Source organism: Meriones unguiculatus, chromosome 11, assembly GCF_030254825.1.
Source record: "Meriones unguiculatus strain TT.TT164.6M chromosome 11, Bangor_MerUng_6.1, whole genome shotgun sequence".
NCBI lineage: Eukaryota > Metazoa > Chordata > Mammalia > Rodentia > Muridae > Meriones > Meriones unguiculatus.
The window spans coordinates 6,066,115-6,079,708 of NC_083359.1; the positions used below are offsets into that span (position 1 = coordinate 6,066,115).

A 13,594-nucleotide genomic window follows, 5' to 3' on the forward strand; every position below is an offset into this window, starting at 1 on the left:
CTTCTAATGCTAGGCATCTTCTCTCATCTACCCGTCCAGCTGAGGGCCGTGTTTGCTCCTTTGCTGACAAGACGGCAGCAGCTGGGAGAGACCCCCTTCCCTCGCTACACTACCTGCCTTCTCCTGTGCCCTGCCCTGTGCTGTCTGCTTTCCCTGCTGAGATAGGCAAAAGTCTGTCTGGCGCGTGCGCCGGGACAGCAGACACCCCTCCCGCCTGCGCAGAAACGCTGCTTCTGCACCTGTCCCCAAGCCTCTGAATCTCTGTGACAGTCACCTCACCCCTATCAGAGTTCCCCGACAACGGATGCTCCACCGTTCCGCTCATTTCGAAAGTCACGTGTTCCTCTCCACTTGCCATTTTCTTTTTGTGCACTACAGAAAGACTTCTCAAGAGTCACTGTGGTGATTAATAGTGTCACCCTGATGCAATTCAGAACCACCTTGGAAACTAGCCTCTGGGCACATCTGTGAGGAGTTATTTAGAACGGGTTCACTGGCATGAGGCCTCCTCCCACCCTCACCCCCGAGTGTGGTCAGTACTAGAATGTGCTAGAATCCTGGACTGGATGCCAAGGAGGAAGTGTGCCGAGCAGAGGTATTCCTCACTCTCTGTGGTCTGACGGTGGGGCAGTGTGGCTGGTGGTCTCAGCCCCTGGTGCCATGATGAAATGTGCCCTCACACTCTGAGCTAAAATAAAGCTTGCCTTATCTTGCTCCTCTCAGATATTTTGTTACAGCAACGAGACAGGAAACTAATACAGCCATTTACATGCTACCTCTGAAGTCTCAGCTTTCTCCCCTCTTGATTCTGCTTCTGTCACTACCATAAGAAATGCTTTTTGTTCACCTTTTAAAAGACCTTTCTGTAGTTCTGAATCCCCCATGCTGCCCTCCCTTTATTGATTTCTTTTTTTTTGTTCCAGTGAAGAAAGTTTTATTTGTAGCGTGCACAGAAGAGTTGGATCACAATCCTAAATATACATCACTTTATTGAATTTTCTATGGCATTGCCAAAGCTTCCCCACCTTGCTATGCTCAGGACATTGGCAGAGCCTTGCCTGTGGCACATGCTGAGGTTCTTCCCGCTCTGCCCTGATATTAGCTAGTTGCTTGACTTTAAATATTACATATGTCCATGGCTCAAACACTTCTGTTTTGGAACTTCCATCTCTGACCACGAGGAAGGAACAGTGTCCAGGGTTGTACCTCCCCACAATTATTAGCGCTACAAAACAGGATGAACTGTATGAGACAAGTGTATCCCACAAGGGACAACAAGACTGCCATCCTCAAAGAAAGAGGAAAAGGTGACCTGAAGCACACAACCATAGGGGATAGCCTAGCAGCCTAAGACTCCGCTTGGCTTGGCCTGTTCATACCCTCCTCCTGAATAATGCTTCCAGCGAGCTGTTAGCAAACTAAGCCTCTCCCTTGCATGCCCAGAGCTGTGCATACACCTGCTCTAAACAATGGAAATAAATTACCCCCTGAGCAGCTGCCTGTTAAAATTCTGTTTCTAGTCAAATCCCGGAACACAATCTAGAAACTATGGGGAATGGGCTGGTTCCGCCTAGACTGATTTTGGATGTATGTGCTATAAGAAAAATTATGTTCTAGAGACGAGTTTTTAGAGAGAATTTTGTCTTCACTATCTCATGCCTATGCATAATTCAGTGTGCATGTTATTCAAATTAGGTGTGGGCATTGCTGATGGGATGCCAGCAGTGAGCACCGCCTTCCGTAATCCAAGCCTCTCAGTCAAAATAGGGAATTGCCCAATTGCATCCTCCTCCCCCACACCCAAGCCCTTCTTCTCTTGAATCCTGCAGAAGGACGCTCCAAACAATCTCCGGGGCCTTGAGTGTCCTCATTCCCACGCTGCCCGTCTTCACGGCGTACTTCCAGTTCTATCTATTGCTTTGCCTTAAATAAGGTTTGCTGCTGAGTTTGCAATATGTGTGGGCTTTTAGTTCATTCTTGAATAAGAGGCTGAAAACCTGAGACTATGGTTCCCAGTTCTCTCGGAACACGGTCTAAGAACTGGCTACAACAACCAGTAAGTAATGGGCTGCTCAGGCTCGTTTTTCAGTTGAAAGCAATTTCCAGAACACAGAACTAGAGGAGGGGTGAGAGTGTTTGCACCCCCCTGGGGGGGCACATCTGCCCGCAGACCAAGATCTGAATGGAGAAAGAGTTTGGTGGCTGGGGGTGTCTTCCTGGAATTGAGCTGCTTTCCCTGAGCTGGGGTTATATGCCAGGTAAGGAGCGGGAGGGCTCAAATGCACAGATTCTCAGGGTTTTGCAGATATTTCAAATTTCTTTTTAAGGTTTTCTTTTAAAAAAAATTAAAGTTTGTGTGTGTGTGTGTGTGTGTGTGTGTGTGTGCGTGTGTGTGTGTGTGTGTGTGTGTGTGTGTGCGTGTGTGTGCGTGTGTGTGCACGCACATGCGCGGAGTGAGTGCTGATACCTGTGGAAGACAGAAGAATGTAGCACTCTTGGGGTAACAAGGCCTGCAACTTTGACAAGGGTTCTGGGAACTGAACTCAGGCCCTCTGGAAGAACAGAGCAAACTGTTAACCTCTGCGGCATGTCTCTAGCTGGGGCCTATATTCCTATTTTATGAGACTTTGTTTCTTTGTTTAATAGGACTGAACTTATGCTTACAGAAATCTATCAGCTTTTCTATGAACAGACTCTGTTTTAGTGATCATCTAAAATTATTATTATTTTTTTTTTACTTTGTACTTTGTTGACTCTTGTCTTCAGGATTTCTGTGTTTCCTTTGTTTGCCTGCTTTAGGTGTTCATCCAGGATACATCATTAGCAATGAGTTCATTTGCCATCCATGAATGTCTTTTGAGATGTGGTCCCCATTAAACAGATACCCCAGAAATTTTGAAACATTCAGGTGTAAGAAAGACCAGGGTCATGAGTTTCTCTGAAGGTAAAGGTTTGACCACTTGTTTTGAAAGGATTTTTCTTGTCTACTCTGGCTCCACCGAGGTTGTAAATATTGCTCATGCGGGCCAATGTGAAGCTCCAACATAGCAAAGGGAATCCCACACATGAAGCTTTTCTGCCATCCATGATTCTTTCTCCTGTGTAAAGTGGAATTCACAGTGAAATTAACTGAAGGCTTGTTATAAATGCAGGCTCTGAACCCCGCCTGGGCTTACTAACTCAGAATCCAGGTAACAGTTTGAGGAGAATTTGGTCTGACATCTTCATTTTGAAAGCAAAAATCAAGATCCTAAAAGGTAAACTATACGATTATGCACAGAGGGAGATTCTTGTGGAAAAACTTGGGAAGGAGGAAAGTAGAGAGAAGGAGAGAAAAGAAGGAAGGAGGGAAAGTGTGGGGAAGCGTTCTTTCCTGGAGTACAGTCTTCTGGGGCCAAGCCCTGGGCATGCAGAGCATCCAGGAGAATTTTGTTCTCAACAATAGAAGTGTGTCTTGATGCCCTTGGTATCAGACTTGAATGGTTGTTGGAAAATACCATTCCAATAAACCTCAAGCTCCGCGTCCAGCAGAGAGAGCAGAGGCTACAAAGCCTGGAAAGTAGGAACATTTGGTGCATGGTCTGGGAGGTACTTGGGAGTCACAGCCCGGGGACCAGCTGTCACTTTGCAGCAAGGTTTCCTTAGACCTCCCACTTCTCAGCCGGCCCCTGGACTGTGGCTCGCCCGCTGCCTGGAAGACACAGACATAAATCTGCAATGGCCCTCCTGCCCTGCAGAGCTCCCTTCCAGAAACCGTGGGGATTATTTATTTCGACCCCTGGAATCTTCTGTAAGGTTTCATCCCCAGATGCAGGAGGTGCATGTTCTATTTCTGTTTGACATCCTTTGTCACACACGAGCCCTGGATGAGGTGTAAGTCATTCAGCATTATATACAGAGGGTGAAGTTATGTGGCCATATATCAACACCGAGCCTTGGAAGTCCTTGGAAATCAGGAGAGTATAATTTTAGAATGAACGTAATGAAAATCTTAGAGGTGATCCATTTTTCTCATCTACCTCTGAGATGTGCTAAAAATAATAATTGTTTTTCAAGTGCGGGTAGACACAGTCTGGAGGAGACGCCCTCCCCTGAGGAAGACCCTGACAAGGGACTGTACCCCTCCAAGTCATCAGCCCTGATCTCTCTCCACTCTCAAGATCCTTAGTTACAGCAGCTTCTCAGGCAATTTCCCAGGAATTCCACGCCTGTAGCTTCTCCAACTCACTCTGCCCAGAGGATGCCCTCACTAGGTGCCTTCCAAATCCCATCTCCTTCTTTACTTCATGTCTAGGTTAATAGCCCTGCCCAATCCCCTGTTATGTAAGCTGCCCTCCCGACTCTTCCCATTCTACTTCTTTGATCACCGATTGCTGGTTCCTGTCTAATCTGGTTCCAGAAGGTCCTCAGATTTTTTTCTGTTCCTAATTCATACCGTCGCCTTCCATCTGGATTGTATTAATCCCTGAAGATCTGCTGGAGAAGCAGCTCCAAGCCATTAGTGGCTGTCCGGGGCCTCCAACGGTATCAAAGCCCTATGTAGTTTGTTGTTTTCTCCTTCTTTAAAAAGAAAGTGTGTGTGTGTGTGTGTGTGTGTGTGTGTGTGTGTGTGTTGGTGCCTATGGAAGTCCAGAAGAGGCAGTGGATCCTCAGGAGCTGTGTTACAAGAGCCTGAGAAAGTGCTTGGATCTGAACTCTGATCCGCTGGGAGAGTAGCAAATGCTCTCAACTGCTGAGCCGTATGTTCTTTTCTGTACAATCTGCAGGACCACCATGCATCAAGATTGTTATATATGCTGGTGGCTCCTTTGAATAGTTTCTCTTGAACTTTGGGGTCATTATTAAGAAAAGTAAGAATTGCTTAAACACATGCACTGTGGTGTTTCAGCAACGGCTCTGACCACCTGGGTGATTGTCTGGTGACTATCCTATTGGGTGGGTGGTGTATACGGGGTGGATACTCTACAGACTGAGATGGTGCAGGTTAGACAGGCTAGACTACTGAGAATGGCATGAAATTGGAAAATGTGTAAGCTCAGTATTTCTGGAATTTTCTATTTAACATTTTCTAATCATAGTTAACTATCCCAGTGGTTACCAGTTGGTGCTGGTGCCTCCCCCTCCCTCCCTCTCCTTTCCCCCTTCCCAGCCTCCTCCCTACCAAGCATCTTCTGAAAGCCCCTAAATAGAGATTAGAGATTCTCTCACTAAAGATTTTCTCAGGAAGAATCAAGAACTTTTTCTGGAGTATCTTCCTGGGAGCTGGCCCTGTCTGTCCTACACCTGCCATCATGCCCCTCTGCCCTTCTGTGCCACATCAGCCTGCCTGGCTTCTTTGTAACACAACTCTTATGCTTCAGAGCATCCTGCTTCCCAGGCTCCTGATGTCCATCTCTCTACATGTCAAATCTCCATGGCTCTGACTAGGGAAGGAGAAGGGGAAAAGAGATGAGGCATGGCCTGATGGGGAGCCATGGCGTTAGGAAACATCAGTTCTAACCCAAGCCCATCAGAAGTAGCAGACCTTTATCTGCGTAAAACCCATTGTTTCCCATAGACTTGAAATCCTCTCTAGCTGTCTCATAACACCCAGAATTACATGATGCTATGTACAGACGGATCTCTGTGAGTTCAAGGCCAGCCTGGTATACAAAGCAAGTCCAGGACAGCCAAGGCTACACAGAGAAACCCTGTCTCAAAAACAAAACAAAACAAACAAAAAACCCATTTAAAAATTTTATTAGAGACAGTGTCTGGGAAAACTTGTGTAATCCTACCTCGTCAACATCTGGGATTGCAGGTGCATGCTACCATGCCCAGACCTTAATATTTTTAACCCTCAGCCAGCCAGATTCACTCGCTGGGGCCTACAGATGCAGAAAGCTGTCAGTCTAGGGGAACCACAGAGGCAGAGTTGCTTTCATAAAAGGAAGAGGGGCTAGCCTGGAGCTGCATAACTTTCTTGTAGCCAAGGGAATCTGGGCTTCAGGCAGGAGCTTGGGTTTCTGCAGGGCATGGTGCTGGGACCCTTGCTCCAGTCCCTGGGAGGCTGAACTTGCCCTTGCAGCCCCTTGTTAAATCTGGCTCTCAAATCACCAACTGTAGGGAGAAGTGCCCCAGTCTTCAGCTCATTCTCTTCACCATTTTCCTCACTCTCTTTCCTGTGTTGACTGGGTAAGAGCCCTGTGTGCCTGGGTCTGTGTGGTCTCAAGGCTGACAGGGACCATGAAGGCTTTACAGGCAGCCCTGCTTCCCAAGGCTCCATGGTCACTAGCTGGTCCCCCAGCATTTGTGGAAATGTGACCAGTCCACTGCTGACAAAGTTAAACAAATGATGTGAGTATGAATCAAGTATTCACATAAAACGGAAATGCTTGGGGTGGCGGGAAGGCTTGGTCCAAGTACAGAATGGTCTCTAGTGTTTCTTTCCTTTCCTAAATATTTGCCACTCTCTATCAGAGGCTGAGAGCGTGAGCGAGGAATGTGGACTTGCAAGGGAAGAAAATAATCATCTCCTGCCTGGAAGATGTTTTGAAATGATGCCAAGGAGCTAGGGCTCTGGCCATGGGCATTCGATTTACTCTGCGCCAGCTCTCCCTCTCAGTAACAAGCCGAGGAGTGTTGCTTGTTTGTTTGTTTGTTATGAAAACATATGTTTCCTCAGATTTTGTGTATTGAATGCCTAGAACTAGACAGCTCAAGCTCCCCTTGTAATCTCAGTTCTTTCCTTTTGGAAAACAGCAGGTCAGGTCCTTAGGAAGTTAAGCACTTGCCTTTCTTCCTGAACAGGTGTTTTTACCCAGCTGAGGAGGTGTAAGTACACTCAGGGCCTGGGGTCAGACGCTCACAGCAGCCTTTCTCATGGGAGCCCAAACTTACGGTTCAAGTTCAAGCTTGTGAACAGCTCAACATTCCACTCACAGCAGGGAGTACAACTGGGCAGTAAAAAGGAGCACATTTCATGAGTCCTGAGAACACAGATAGATCTCAAAGGCCTGGTGCTAACAGAAAGAAGCCAGACATAAAAGAATAAATGTGTGATTCTCTTCTACATGGCATTCTAAAACAAGTCGAAATGAAAACAAGCAAAACTATTGTGACAGGTTCTTGGTTGTCTGGCTCTGAGGGTGGGGTTGATTGAAAGAGGGGTATACCAAAAGTTTTGGAATGAAGTTTTCTAATTTTACCTTTTACCTTTAGGTCTGTGTATGGAGATTTAGTTTTTATAGTAACAATGGTTCAAAAAGATTCTCATCTTCCCATCAAATTCCTTTGCAACTCTATCAAACACCTATTGGTTTTATATATATATATCTACATATATTGATATATATATATATGTCTGATGATTGTAATTTATTATTATTATTTTGGTTTTATCGAGGCAGGGTTTCTCTGTGTACCCTTGACTGACCTGGACTCGCTCTGTAGATCAGGCTGGCCTCAAACTCACAGAGATCTGCCTGCCTCTGCTTCCTGGAGTGGTGGAATTACAGGTGTGTGCCACTGTGACTGGCTAATTATTTTCAAAGTTATATGTTTTATTTAAATTTGTAATTAAAATTTTTATTTCTTGTCTAGGTATAGCTCTCTGCCACATAACACAATACTGTTCTTTTTACCCCCTTTCTTTCTCTTTAATTTTGAGAGCAGATTTTGCTATTCATTCAAGGCTCATGATGTTCTTGCCTCTTTCCTCCCTCTAGTTTACATAGTAAGGCACCGTTCCTGGTCATCACAGCTTCTTTAACTTTACTTTTGGGTATGTGGGTGGATATGTATACAGGAGTGCAGGCTCCTCCTGAGGCCGGAAGAGGGCATTGGATCCATGGAAAAGGAATTACTAGCAGTAACAGGTGATGGGCACAGAACTTAGGTCCGGAAGAGCAGTGTGTACTCATAACTGCCGAGCAGCCCCTGTCCCTGTAAGAGTCCAAGAATTGCTGAAGGAAGACCCCTGACAACTCTTTTAAAGGGAAGACTTTAAATGGGGCTTGCTTACAATTTCAGAGGTTTAGTCCATTGTCATCATGGCAGCGAGCACAGCAGTGTGCAAAAGGACATGATGCTGGAGAGGTAACTAAAAGTTCCACATCCGGATCCATAAGCAGCTGGAAGAGAAAGACATGGGACTTGGGCTTTTGAAACCCCAAAGCCCACCCCCGGTGACACAGGTTCTCTAACAAGGCCACGCCCACTCCAACAAAGCCACACCTCCTAATCCCTTGGAAGTAGTGCTGCTTTCTGATAACCAAGGGTTCAAATACCAGGGCGTTTCCACGGCAACAGGTTTCTACATGCCCCGTACCAACTGCCATTCAGTTCCAGCCATCTCTTCACATATGGTCCCCCTCCATTTCTCCCCAACAACCTGATCCAAAAAAAATCTGGCCTGTTTCTCTTACTCTGGCTGCAGGCGTTTGTGGCCTCTGTAAAGTTAAAATGTTTTCATGACTTTTATATTTTTATTACTTATATATTACTTTTAGTGTGTGAGTGCATGTGTGTGTGTGCTGTAGCATGTGCGTGGAGGTCAGAGGACCATTTGGGAGTCTTGGGTCTTGCCTGGCATCATGTGAGTCCCAGGCATCCAATTCTAATATTGTCAAATTTGGCAACAAGTGCCTGCTGAGCTGTCTGTCTTGCTAGTCCCTACATAAAATTAATAAAGGACAAAACTTCTAAACTATTTTAGATAGAACTTAAAAAAAGATTTATTTATTTATTATGTATACAGTGTTCTGTCTGCATGTGTGCCTGCTCGCCCGAAGAGGGCACCAGATCTCACTATAGATGGTTATGAGCCACCACATGGTTGCTGAGAATTGGACTCAGGACCTTTGGAAGAATGGCCAGTGCTCTTAACCTCTGAGCCATCACTCCAGCCTGAGAGAACTTTTAAAAGCCATAAAATGCATAATTTTCAGACATTATGTTTCAGTCACTGAAAATATCACACTGTCATTGGTCAGCTCACAGCAGTAGCTATCTCACAGGGTAATATAATCATTGGCCTCAGAACAAGTAGTCTCCAGATAGGATCAGAGTCAAACTGGGGCTACTAATTATAGATTTAGAAATTTGGGTTTGTTTAGAACAATGGTTGTCATCCTTCCCAAAGCTGCAGCCCTTTAACACATGTTTAATACCTTTTGTAGTGACCCACAGCCACGTACTTATTTCCATTGCTACTTCACAACTGTAATCTGCTACTGTTGTGAATCATAATGTAGGTGTCTGTGTTTTCCAATGTCTTAGGCAAGCCCTATGAAAGGACTGTTTGATTCTCAAAGGGGTTGAGACCCACAAGTTGAGAACCACTGGTTTAGAAGGATTTGTAAACTGAAAGGACACATGAGCCTGGGTACCAGCATGGTGACAGAGGCTAAGAGCTCAACTCTCATGGCCTCCTTCATCACCTCACACATGGGTCTGCCCAGTTTCCAGCCTGCTGGAGAGCGCTTTTCACTGGAATGAGAGATTCTCTCCATGCTTGACAGACAGGGTGGGACAGACTGGGCCAGTGAACAGTTCCTCCTCCAGGGCTAACCCTTTTACAGGTTCTTTGTGCCACCTGGGACAGATCAGTTTTGATGTCTGCCCATCCCTCTTGTCCACACTGTCCTCATATGCTGCATCTTTTCCAAGTATCTCATCAGGATCTGAGGTCACATATTCGTGAGAGACTCGCTGAAGTTTCATGCAGGCCTGGGGAAGAGTGACTAGGCCATGACTAAAGAGATTTTAGATGTTTCTTTGTATAACCACCTCTCCCTGTGCACCCCTCTTGTTCAGTATGGGTTGTGAGAAAGTATTTTAAAACTCAAATGCCCATGTCCAGAGCTTTGGGTAGGCAGGGATTTGAGTGAATGGTGGCCAGGTGCGGGAAGTGGGTTGCGTATCTTATCTATTCACTAACTCAGTGTAACGCCTAAAATCACTGAAGAGGACAGCATGATGAAGACAGAAGTCTCTGGAGTGTACAATGGAATCGGCTTAACAGTCCAGAAGGTCCCAGTGGCTTTCCAGGCTATATCCATGGGCACCCTGACATCTGGTGCGACAACCCTTCTTGTTCACAGAGTTTCTGTCACATTAACCCTTCCACAGCCCCTCAGCTACATTGGATTCGCCGTTGCCCAGGTCTGCCCCTACCTGGACAGCTTTCCCATCAGCTACCTCTTGGCCTTCCTCTGCACACTTAACTTTTAGTTCGGGTGACACTTGCTCAGGAAAGTCTGCCTGGCAGCCATGTCTGCAGGAGTTTCTTTATAACTCTTGCCTGCTTTATCTTCCTGGTTTTAATACAACACTCCATGGTAAGCATACGAAATCACATTGCATGCATTTACTTGTGCATGCCTCCCACCCAAATGTACACTCTTAATGGTTCACAGCAGGCATCTGCTGAATGAATGAATGAATAAGTGACCCAGTGAGGATCATGTCTGTTCTCCAAGCCAGAGCAGAATGTCCCTGCAGTACGGTTGTGTTTGCATGAAAATTCTATCAGAAATTCATGCATGTGTTCTTTCCATGCGTCATCTGTTCCTCCTGAGGCAGTGTAACCACACCTCTGTGTGCATAATTACATACTGAGCCAGTCTGTGATTTCAGTGTTAGAGAGGCTGCGGCAGGAGGACCAGGAACTCAAGGCCAGCCTGGGACCCTATCTATGAGACTCTACCTCAGAACCTTTAAATAAATAGTAATAAAAAAATTAACTAAGATCTGAGATTCCATAGACCTAAGAGCCTGATAGGGACAAACCCCTGAGCTGAGAACTGAGGAGGAAGAAGCCTGAACTGGGTGAAGACTATGTCAAGAAGGTTACAGAGATCTCAGGGCTTAGATCACATGCCACCATGTCACAGGACACCTTTTCCCATTTTTCCATTTGCAGGAGTCTTGGAATCAATAGTGAAGCACAGTCAGCCTGGGCCAGGTGGTCCTCAAGACCTATTGCCCTGGCCTGTACTCAGGAGAACCCCATGCACACAGGGACAAAACAAGACACTTGTCAAAAACATATACATTTTTAACAATACTTGGGAGCCTTCCTTTGGTATTTTCTGACTAGGCCAAGAGATAACCAACAACATTTCAGAAGAGATGCCTGTGGTTTGGGAGAAAGCCTGGAGATGAGGGATGGGATGCTGCAAGATGCTTGCTTGGTTGTGCTCACAGGAAGACCTAGAGTAAGAGAGCATGTGAGAGTGTGGACAGCAGTGCCTGTGAGTGGAGAAGCCGGACAGACTGCCAGACTCGCTGTGTAGATGATTGAGAGACACCAGCGATGGCTAGTACAGTATGTGTGCTGGCTTTCCTGAGGGTGTAAAGGCCACCCACAAGCCATTCCATCCACTGTCTAAGGAAACGTGATAGAACCTGTTCTCTAATAAATGTAGGGCAGCCGTTGTGAATGTGTGGGAATGTCACTGGCTGGGATGTCTCAGTTCATATGTTATATGAAACAACTGCATCGCAGAATCTATAAAGCCTCAGATATGACACGATGCTGTAAAATGCACCTCAAGTTCTGAGAGACTGGAACGGGTCTGGCACCCCTAACCTGAAAACCCCAATCTGAAGCTCTCTGAAGGCAGGTGGGATTCCACGGCAGCAAAGTCCCACTGGATGTCCTTGATGGCTCATGGTTCAAACACAGACAGGCACACTGTATATATGACAGAAACCCCTACCAGGCTGTGCTTATAAAGCATTCATAAGACATCCATTTTATATTTAGATTGAGGTCCCACACCAACTTACTTTACTATGCATATTTAATTGAGCCACACTATGAATAAAGAATCCAAAATGTTTTCGACCCAAGCATTTTGGATAAGAGATGTTAATCTCCTCACAGATAAAACGGGAGGTGGGGATGATGCAGAGCAGTGGTGCACCCTGGGAAGAATTAGAATAGTCTTAGGTCGACCTAACAGCTGGTTGATTTTCTGAGCCTCAGTGAACCTTTCTCTTAACAGCCCTCCGTGCAGCTCAGGCATAGCAGTTGCCTTGTTCTGACACTGAGCAAAGCCACATGGCATCAAGGCACAACACTTGTTCTCCAAGTTACTCCGAATAAATAAATGAACAGAAGAATGTTTTAAGCACCTTTGGGATACAGAGATGAGAGAGGAAGGCGGTGGCCAGTCCAGTTCTGTGGGCTGAGGAGAGGAGAGGTCTGTTTGCCTCTCTAGGTCATTGAAGATCTGCAAGCAGTAAATGATGTGTTTTCTCATGAAAATGTCAGCTGAGAGTTTGAAGTGAGCAATGCTTTTCTTACAACCTAAGAGGTGGAGGCTTTTTAATGTTGAGCCCTTGGGACAAAAGAGGCTTTTTGTTCTTGCTCCATATCTGCGGTTTGCTGGCACCTTTCACATTGGCTTTCACAGACCAATATCCAGGTGGAAAGCAGCAAGTGCTGTCAAGTAGTGCTGTCCCCAGCAACCTGTGGGACCCCAGAGACTGGCTTCTGTCCTGTTTGTCTGTTGCTCAGGTGAGGTCTGCACAAATGGTTTGCATTGTAAGATACTTTAACAGGATGGGACATAAAAGGGATATGGCTGAATAATTCTTGTAATAAATGTCTAGGTTAGTTAACTCATGTTAACTAATCTCTCAGTAAAGAGAGTTGTCAGAGTTTGGGCAGAAGGAGAAAAATTAAAACGAACTTGTAGCTCTTGTTTAAATTCTTTGTTCTCCCCCTCCTTTCCCACATTCCTCCTCCTATTCCTTTCCTTCTTTCTCTTTTTCTCCTTTTCCTCTCCCTCTTCCTGTCCTGTCCTCCCCCTCCTTCCCTTTTTTCTCCTTTTTCCTCCTCCTCCACCTCCCCCCTCTGTTTCTTCCACCCCTTCACTTCACTACCCTTTCTCTTCCCCTTTCTCCTTTCTCTTCTTTATCCTCTTTATTCTCCTCCTTTGCCTCCCTTACCTCCTCTTCCTTCACCTATCATTCTTTCTTTCTCCCCTTTTCCTGTTCCCCCTTACCCTCTTTGCTTCTCTTTCTCCACTTTCTCTCTTCCTCCCCTAAACCCTTCTTATCCAAGAGCAGGACATAGGATTACTTACTTTTCTGGCAAAGAAAAGCCCTATCAGCTTCATAGCTGCAAAGGATGTCAGAAGTTCCAGAACATGTTTTTCAGTCTACTCTAAGGACAACGGAGAGTTTTAGTGCTCACTCCATGTCGCAACCAAGAAGGCAGGCTGGGCAGGGCCTCTACCCTCCTCCCCTCAGACTCATTTACAGAGACTTACTCTTAGTTTTCATTCTCTTATAAATGTTTTCTGCCTCAGGCTCTGAGTAGTCTTTACAAAATTTGAAAACTTCAAGATTCTCATTTGCAGTAGAGGAGACTAGACTGCAGCTACAAGAAGGAAGGTGACTGGCTCTAGGTTGAAGGAATTTAGACAGGGATTCCTGTCCTCTCCCACTGCACACTATTAGGTCAGGAGCCCACAAATACTCAGGAAGGGCTGAAGTGAATAAACAACTCACAAGTCTCAGAGAGTCCCTGAAACTTACCAGATACAAAAGACTATTTCTGCAGGGTTATATAAGCAATAAGAACTTCTGAGGGGACCTAGAC

At 45.8% G+C, this 13,594-nt stretch overlaps 1 long non-coding RNA gene across 1 annotated transcript in view; it reads left to right on the forward strand.

Moving 5' to 3' along the window:
* Positions 1 to 1,832: 1,832 nt before the first annotated feature.
* LOC132646463 (uncharacterized) overlaps positions 1,833 to 13,594 on the forward strand; it is a 97,435-nt gene continuing 85,673 nt past the window's right edge. Inside the window, exon 1 of the long non-coding RNA XR_009584753.1 lies at positions 1,833 to 2,056. This is a non-coding gene — a long non-coding RNA (uncharacterized LOC132646463). The remainder of the gene's footprint in view (positions 2,057 to 13,594) is intronic.